The sequence below is a fragment of the Saccopteryx bilineata genome, chromosome 12 (genome assembly GCF_036850765.1).
Source record: "Saccopteryx bilineata isolate mSacBil1 chromosome 12, mSacBil1_pri_phased_curated, whole genome shotgun sequence".
NCBI classification, from domain to species: Eukaryota; Metazoa; Chordata; class Mammalia; order Chiroptera; family Emballonuridae; genus Saccopteryx; species Saccopteryx bilineata.
The window spans coordinates 5,723,292-5,732,861 of record NC_089501.1 but is presented as its reverse complement, the minus strand read 5'-3'; the positions used below and the strand labels follow the sequence as shown (position 1 = coordinate 5,732,861).

The 9,570-nt window shown below is 43.8% G+C and overlaps 1 long non-coding RNA gene across 1 annotated transcript; it reads right to left on the bottom strand.

Annotated features, from left to right (window-relative positions):
• Positions 1 to 3,960: 3,960 nt before the first annotated feature.
• LOC136316328 (uncharacterized) lies at positions 3,961 to 6,995 on the bottom strand. The gene is made up of 2 exons (XR_010727687.1): positions 6,461 to 6,995; positions 3,961 to 4,092 (listed from the first exon to the last, which is right to left on the bottom strand). It is a non-coding gene; the product is annotated as an uncharacterized lncRNA (long non-coding RNA).
• Between the last annotated feature and the right edge of the window lie 2,575 nt (positions 6,996 to 9,570).

The window sequence follows — 9,570 nt, the reverse complement described above, 5'->3', positions numbered from 1 at the left end:
CAAAAGCCATGGTAATAAAACTGCTGGAGCCTGAGCATGAATCCAGGCAGGGACACCAACTGGACTAATAGCATAGTGTGCTTCACCACCATGTGCTCTCAGTACAGAAGCCATCAGCTTCACAAAAAAATGTTTCTGACAAAGCAGTAAAAGTATTAGTTTTAGTAAATCTCCACCCTTCAGTACAGTCTTGTGACATATTCTGCGTGACGACATGGGGAATGCACCTAAAGCATTTGAGCTGCACACCCAAGTACAACAGTTACTTTAAAGAATACTGTGATTGTTTGAGTTGTGAGCTAAGCTAGCTGCTCTTTTCAAGAAAGACCATTTTCACTTGAAAGGAGGACTCTCAGACCAACTACAGGCATCAGGCTGGTTATTTGGCAGCCTTTATTCTTGAAAATGAGTAAAGTGAGGCTGCCTGTCATTACATGGAAAACTGGCAGTATTTTGTTGCCAATGATAAAATTTGAGCTTTCAAGCAAACACTAGAATTTTAGAAAACTTGTGTCCACCACTAGGAGCTTGGCAGTTTCCCAATGCTTAAAGTTGGCTATAAATGAACCTGTCAACATTTGGAAGAGCTGTCGAACTCCGTGAGCCAATACTTTCCAAATGACCAATGCATACTGCTACAAAAGCAAGCATGGATACCGGATCTATTCTGAGAGCAAGAGGGACCAACGGATTTTAATGGTACAGACTGAAAAATTGATTGACAGTTTGATTCCACAATGCAACTAACCTTTAAAAAACAACCGCCCATTGAGTGTTTTTGTAGTAAGAAAGAATATCCATTCTAATCTAAAAAGACTATTAAAATACCCCTTTTCCCAACTTATCTGTGTATTGGATTTTCTTCATATGTTCTAAGCAAAAATAACGTATCAAAATCAGATTGAATGAAGAAGACACAAAATCCAGCTGTCTTTCATTAAGTCAGATGCTCAAAAGATTTTAAATATGAAAGAATGCCAATATTAAATTTTATTTTTTTTTGTATTTTTCTGAAGCTGGAAATGGGGAGAGACAGTCAGACTCCCGCATGAGCCCGACCGGGATCTACCCGGCACGCCCACCAGGGGCCACGCTCTGCCCACCAGGGGGTGATGCTTTGCCCCTCCGGGGTGTCACTCTGTTGCGACCAGAGCCACTCTAGCGCCTGGGGCAGAGGCCAAGGAGCCATCCCCAGCGCCCGGGCCATCTTTGCTCCAATGGAGCCTTGCTGCGGGAGGGGAAGAGAGAGACAGAGAGGAAGGAGGGGGGGGGATGGAGAAGCAAATGGGCGCTTCTCCTATGTGCCCTGGCCGGGAATCGAACCCGGGTCCCCCGCACGCCAGGCCGACGCTCTACTGCTGAACCAACCGGCCAGGGCCAAATTTTTTGTTTTGAAAATATTGCTTTTCACTAAAAAATGCTATTTGACATGTGATGGGTTTATTACTGTTTTGTTTTAGAAAAGCTAGTTTTCATAAAAATATGTTGTTTATGTTAACATGGGATGAGTTTATTATTTTTTAATAAATACATATTTAAAATTTATCACTTTCAATTTCTAAATGTGATAAATATCTTTATTATATGCGGCTTAAGTGTCTGTCACCGATAGCTTATTGGTTGCTTGCGTAACTGTACTAGCCAATGGGGTGAAGTTGCCACGGCTGAACGCAAATTGAGTGGGTCAGGGGGAAGGTGAACATTTGTTTGCATTGGCAATCATCTGTTTTACATAAAAACTACGTCTTAACATAATTTCTTTTAAGAATGCCTCCTAGAAAATACAGCACTGAAGAGGAGGGAAAAGGAGCTAAAGCTGCACAAAAACGGCTTTCTCAACAAAAAGAAACCACTGAGCAGAGAAAGACAAGGCTTGCTTCAGTCGCAGAGCAAATGCGTCTTTCTCGGCAAAATGAGACTGATGAGCATAGAGAAACAAGGCTTGCCTCAGATGCAAAACAAAAAAGCCTGTCTCGACAAAATGAGTCCCTTGAACAAAGGCAGCAGAGAAATGCAAAAAAAATGACAGAGTAATGCTGACCGAAATGCAAAAAGGATTAAAACAGTTTCAAACGGAGAAACTTTAATATTCATGTCATTGCTCTGGTGACATGAATATTAAATGTGAACACTGTCAGTCCTTAAACTTCAAGTTAGAAAGATCTACACAAGAAATGTTGTGTACAAAGAGATCTTTGACATGTGAATTAACATTTTATTATTTAAATCACCTTTATTTATTGAGCTAGCGGTGGCTCTTAAGAAATGTACTGCCAGTGGTTTCCTTCATTGCACTCTACTTTAAGCAATTATGCAAGTAGAAGGGGGAAACCCCGTGGGGCACTAAGCAAAGGGGCGTCCTCGCCGCCTGCCCTGGGTAATTCAGTTTGAATTAGCAGACACCTCTGCATACATCATTTTAATTACAATTTATAATATCTAGAACAGCAGTCATTTCGTATGACCGCGGGGCTGTCTAGTTGATAGATAAGATGCATGTAAACAAGAGCTCTTGGGGATCTTCAGTAATTTTAGGACTATTAGGGTTCTGAGAGTGGAGTTTGAGCACCACTGCATTAGCCTATATCAGGCCCTTCGTAATCTCACCTGCCTTATCCACATTTATTTCCCAACCTTTCCCTTCTCCCGTATCTCCCCCTCCTTTCACCGCCATCCCCGTGTCCAGCGATGACTAATGACTTCCCAGCCCCCAAAGAGTCTGCATTCCTGGTCTTCCGTTTGCCCCTCTGCTACCTTTATGTGTCAAGTTTCTAGTCATTCTCTTAAAACCAAGTTGGGTAAAAATTTCCCTAGGCAGCTACTTGCACTCTCTTTGGGGCCCAGGGGCTATGTGCAGAACAGTGATCTTGAGAACTTCCTTTGTACAGGTTTATTCCAACAGCTGTCTTCCCCTTCATGCAGCAGAGTCCTCCGGGCAAGGGCAGTAATCCTCACCCTAAACTCATTAAACTCCAGCAGCTAGCCCGGCTCCCAGCACACTCAGCAAATTCAAGAACAGGAGAAGCAGAGAGGAATTTCCTCTCACTCTCCTGCTCTGACGCAGGGACTCTAGATCAGAGGGCGGGATCATAGTGGGTGGTGCGCAGGGGAGGGAGGCGCTCCTTAGAAGACGATGCATGATATAGGAGACAAAACAGCAGGTGCACAATCAAACCCTAGCTGCCCAGCAGACACACAAAACTTCTTTCTTCCCCCAAACTCTTCCAGAAACGTCTTCTAACATAGCAGAGATCCGCCACACAACGGAACTATGTCCTCTCTCCCACAAGAAATCACTCAGAGCCCCATCCAGCTATTGTGGCCAGGGGTGACATCATGACACCACTGTCCCCTGAGTGCAGGATCTTTGGAATGAGCCTTTCTTAGCGATTCTGCCACCTTGGGACCAGATGGTCAATTTAATCACCAGCCCAACTTTAAGGTACAATTGTTGGGGTGGCAGAGAAGGATCAAGGGGGAAAAAAACTTTGTATTTAGATTATAATTCCCATTTAAAAAAATGATGGTAGGGGAGTGCTGGAATAACTTACTTTTTAGGAGCAAAGAAAATGCAGATGGAGGCACTTCCCTTGTTTCTGCAACTAACCTTTGAAGCCTTGCTTTGGGGCCCTCTGCCCATCACCCAGGCCTGCTCTTCCGGGCATTTCTCCCTAGCTGCAGCCTAGTTTAGCAAATCCTGTTTCCCAGTCCTTCTCTTTTCTCTACAAACAAATGCAAGTGTTTAGTTTGTGATATTCTTTATAAAAATGTTCTCTTCTGCCGCAGACCAGCGCGCTCCTAATAACAAAACAAAAACGATGGGACCGGGAGGACTCCTCAAACTGCCTGGCAGTATCTGAGTGCCTCATAGCCCCAGTTCCCTTTATTATATAGACATATGCAAATCAAGGACCCTGATACTGTTACATCCTAGCGAGATAGGCCACAGCAGACACAAAGTAAATTTTATAAGTTTTATTGCAGACCTGCACAGGGACTGCAGGCAACCCATGCAAGGGAACACTGCAGCCCCCCAAACCTGTGCAGGGACTGCAGGTAACCCACACAGGGGAACACTGCAGCCCCCTAAACCTGCGCAGGGACTGCAGGCAACCCACGCCTCCGAAGAGACTGGAGCACTGCAGCCACGAGCTTCTAAAATGGCTCCTTTTTATAGGGTGGCTATCTAGGATGAGCAAGCATCATACAGAAGCTGATGTGGCTGTTAGTCATTGGCTAGGGAGGTCGTGCGCAGTTACGGGGGGGGGGGGTATTACTCAGTGGAGAATTTCAAACATAAACTTCTGATAAGGGTCTCTTAACCAATAGAATGCAAACATTTGTCTCTTTTTCCTTTTTTTTCTCTCTCTTTCTTTCAGCCTCCCAGAGTCCCTATCTGTCTCTGCTTCTTGAACAACCTTGGGCATGTTATTCCTAACAGAACAGGAGCAGGACCTGCCTGTAACCCTTAAGTTCCCTGTTCCATTAGTGCCCTGCTTATTTTCTGATCTTCTCTTGGTCCTTACATTCCCTACTCCTTTTAGGGCATAAATCAAATCCTTGATTCTTCATCAGTGGGGAGAATGGTATAAGTCTGGGGCTTATGAGAATTTTCTACTTTAGCTGTAGCTATAAGCTAATTAGGTCAGGGGTCCTCCCTAGTATGTGCTGGCACGCTGATAGTGTGCCCTTAGTACTACAAGCTTTACAGACTAATTTCTTTCTGCCTTGTATTTTTCTTCTCTGTACTAACTTCTTACAACTTGCACAAACCTTCTGCAACTTACACAAACCTTCTGCAACTTACACAAACCTTCAACTTTTATGCACTTTCTTATCCAGAAATAACTGGCTTTCATAACAACTTGCTTTTCCTTTTCTTTTCAAAAGTACCTCTACACTTCATACCTTCTATTATTAAAACCATACAATTCCTTTTTAATTTATCAGAATTCTTAATTCCTAAAAACCTTAACCTTCAGCAAAGACTAAGTTAGTACTAAGTAATCCTCTTTTAAAGATTGCTTTTTGGAGGTGTCCTTTTCCTAAGTAGCCTATTGGACACATGACCAATATTCACAGATTATTCTATAGTGGTAGCTATGAGCACATACATAACTTTCATTTACCTTGTAGCTTCTCTCTCAGCCAAGGGACTTACACCCCCTTTCTGTATGACTCATAGCAGTGCATGCATCAAACCTCTTAAGATGACTTACTTGGCTTTCCTTTACTTTAGTTTCCCTCCCTTCCCAAAGTCTCTATGTGTGGACCAGTTAACTTCTGGTTTGTGGCTGAAGCAGGGCATGCTGTCCTTCTCAGGGTCAGCTTAGTTGATGGGGTCAGTCTTCGCTGTCCACAAAGGTGTCTCTGCTGGGACTGCAAGCTTCAGCCGGCTGCGGTGGACCCAGGCGAGTATGCCTTCTACCTTGGCAGTAGTGGGAGTTGTCAGGATCATGGTGTGTGGACCTGTCTACGTGGGAGTCAGTCCTTGGGTGATGTACTGCTAGAAGTGCCTCTTGGACAGTCTTTGAACAGTTTGCTGAGTAACCTATAAAACCTGTAAGTACTTAGGGAAAGGGTGTTACATTTCTACACATTGCAGTTAGAGTTTAAGTCCTAGTGACTACTGCTTCTAGCTGGAATTAGCAGCAGGTCCCAGCCTATAATAGGCATGGGGCATTGAGATAGGAGGATCAAAGGAGATACTAAACATAAAGCAATAAAACCAGACTGTCAATACCCACAGTAGAGATCTTTGAGGGATAAATAAAACTTAAATATTCAAGCAAGGCATAGTAGATGGCCCTTGTGTTTACAAGAAATGAGATTAACTTATCTGCTACTTGGAAGAAATACCTTAGGCTCCTGAACGATGTCCTTGGGCCTTCAGTGGCAATTCCCAGCACGCTGGGCAAGGTCAGGTCACAGGTAGCTGGAGCAGGACTAGAAGAGACTGAACCCTCCCTCCATGGAGCAAGGGGGCAGCTTACCTTCTCATGTCCCTCTTTCCACAGCACAGACGTGTCCCTTGATGGGGCCGGGAAGCCTGGCAGGCTTCAGTTCAATGACCTTTCTTTCCACTCTGGAGCAGGGCCTTGATGACAGCTATGAAGCCCCTTAGGGCGCTGGAGCCAAAAGTTGGTATTTCCTGACTTCTTTTGGGCCTTATTTGCCTTTTCTGTTACTTCCTTGGTCACTATAGACCTTAAAAGCCATGCTCAGAAGATCTCACTGAGGGGCTTGACAAACAGTCTCAAGACTCTAAATGTTTCGAATCAGCCAAATTCAGTTTCCAAACGGCAACTGCCGGAGGCTGGCCAGCTACCAACGTCTGCTGCAGCCCACTCTGTGAGAAGGGGTCTTACATGGCCAATCTCACTGGGGGCCTCCATCTGTTACATCCTACGAGATAGACTGCAGCAGACCCAAAGTGAATTTTATAAGTTTTATTGCAGACCTGCACAGGGACTGCAGGCAACCCATGCAAGGGAACACTGCAGCCCCCCAAACCTGTGCAGGGACTGCAGGTAACCCACACAGGGGAACACTGCAGCCCCCTAAACCTGCGCAGGGACTGCAGGCAACCCACGCCTCCGAAGAGACTGGAGCACTGCAGCCACGAGCTTCTAAAATGGCTCCTTTTTATAGGGTGGCTATCTAGGATGAGCAAGCATCATACAGAAGCTGATGTGGCTGTTAGTCATTGGCTAGGGAGGTCGTGCGCAGTTACGGGGGGGGGGGGGTATTACTCAGTGGAGAATTTCAAACATAAACTTCTGATAAGGGTCTCTTAACCAATAGAATGCAAACATTTGTCTCTTTTTCCTTTTTTTTCTCTCTCTTTCTTTCAGCCTCCCAGAGTCCCTATCTGTCTCTGCTTCTTGAACAACCTTGGGCATGTTATTCCTAACAGAACAGGAGCAGGACCTGCCTGTAACCCTTAAGTTCCCTGTTCCATTAGTGCCCTGCTTATTTTCTGATCTTCTCTTGGTCCTTACAAGGTCCTTCTAAGGGAGGCGCTCCTTAGAAGACGATGCATGATATAGGAGACAAAACAGCAGGTGCACAATCAAACCCTAGCTGCCCAGCAGACACACAAAACTTCTTTCTTCCCCCAAACTCTTCCAGAAACGTCTTCTAACATAGCAGAGATCCGCCACAAAACGGAACTATGTCCTCTCTCCCACAAGAAATCACTCAGAGCCCCATCCAGCTATTGTGGCCAGGGGTGACATCATGACACCACTGTCCCCTGAGTGCAGGATCTTTGGAATGAGCCTTTCTTAGCGATTCTGCCACCTTGGGACCAGATGGTCAATTTAATCACCAGCCCAACTTTAAGGTACAATTGTTGGGGTGGCAGAGAAGGATCAAGGGGGAAAAAAACTTTGTATTTAGATTATAATTCCCATTTAAAAAAATGATGGTAGGGGAGTGCTGGAATAACTTACTTTTTAGGAGCAAAGAAAATGCAGATGGAGGCACTTCCCTTGTTTCTGCAACTAACCTTTGAAGCCTTGCTTTGGGGCCCTCTGCCCATCACCCAGGCCTGCTCTTCCGGGCATTTCTCCCTAGCTGCAGCCTAGTTTAGCAAATCCTGTTTCCCAGTCCTTCTCTTTTCTCTACAAACAAATGCAAGTGTTTAGTTTGTGATATTCTTTATAAAAAATGTTCTCTTCTGCCGCAGACCAGCGCGCTCCTAATAACAAAACAAAAACGATGGGACCGGGAGGACTCCTCAAACTGCCTGGCAGTATCTGAGTGCCTCATAGCCCCAGTTCCCTTTATTATATAGACATATGCAAATCAAGGACCCTGATACAAAGTTGCACATCAAAGGCTAAGGCAGGAACTCTCCCAAGGCAAAAACAGGATACATTAGTGAAATTTACAAACATCCGAAACAAACAGTCAGAGTCAGAGGAAGGGCTGTATATTGCTTCCAGCAACCCAAGGAAGCAAGTGGAGTGGGTGCAAATACTCAGCATCAAAGCCAAATATGGAGATGGAGGGGGGAGAACTTAGCCTTTTGCTAAGCCTCGAATCTATAATGGATTTTTGCCATTAACCGGTCCATAACACTCTTCAACTACCGAGGGTCAATTTCAGACTCCCATTCTCATTTACTGATTGGAAGGCAACTAGTTGAGTCCCACTCAGATGAACACACCAGAAGAAATGAACCCATAACGTTTTGTGTGTGGGTAGTAAGAGTTAAAGGATAGCTTACTGTTCTTTATTAGTAAATGGCCCCTCAGATTCTGAAAATGAAAAGGGGCCTGAAGAGTCTATTGAAGGAAGCTGCTCACTTGAGACAGAGAAGCCTGACCTCCCTAGGAGCTCATCAGAACACCTGCGATTATTTTATTCCCAAAATAACCCATCACCTCTTCCAAAGCAAGCAAAGTAAGTCTCAATAAGGCAGTCAAATAGATGTCTTTCCTTCAGCAAAGGATTCATTTAACCATAACAATCATCAGTTTGTTAGCTCTATTGTTTGTTAGGCAAGAGAGACTGAGGAACAGTATTTATCGCAACAAAACAAATTAAAAATGCCAGAAAAAGAGAATGTATTTTTAAAATTGAATGTATTTTAAAAGAGCAAAATGTGACTCCAAGAAAAGCATGTTTGGGATATCAGGCCGGCTTGGCCTTCCCTGGCCACTCTGAGCAATTTTATTCTGACCACACAATGCCAGGTTCCTCTTGCCTATTATTTTGTCATTTTTTTAATCCTGGTTTTGTGATGGCAACCATCAAATATGTCTATTATTAGGGGCTTAACTTTTATTATCAGTGTAGAATCTCCTATAGAATTCCAGAATTTCAGGTTTGGAGATACTGATCAATTTTCCTTCTCCCAGTGGAGGTTTGGTTTTCTTCTCCATTTTATTTATGAAAAGGGAGAACTGAGACAACTTGGCTGGGGGGGGGGGGGCAGGAAGCATAGACATAATGAGATCCAATCATTTGTGTTACACTGCTAGAAAATGCAGGAAGCTAACCAGAGAACAAACCGTATGTGCACATGTTGGGTCAACCCTGACTGGACACAAGCGTCCAATCACAAAACACAGCTGCCCACAAAAGTTATGCAGATAACTAATTTTTGTCTTGTTTTTATATAATTTCATATCTATAGAAAATTGTAAGAATAGTTCAAACAACTCCTGCTTCCTCTTTCCCAGACTTACAATTACTAGTAGTCGGCCCCATTTGTTCTTCTTTCCTGAATCATTAGATTTCATTGACATCTTTTCCCTTTATACATGAATTTTTCAGGGCTTTCAAAGTAATAAATTTTTTATCAAAACACAACATTAACATAAAATTCAGTATAATTAAACAAAAGGTTAACGCAAAGAAAAAAGAAGCTGACTCCATTCTGCATGAAGAGGAATATGTTGGTCTGTTTTGTTTACTGTGTCACCCGCAGACCCTGCCTAGTGCCTGGCACCCAGCAGGGGCCCAGCAAACACTTGTTACATTAATTTCTTACTGTGATAGTGTGATAGTATGATGACTACATTTCTAAACAAAAATAAAGCAAAGGCAATGACAGCAAAA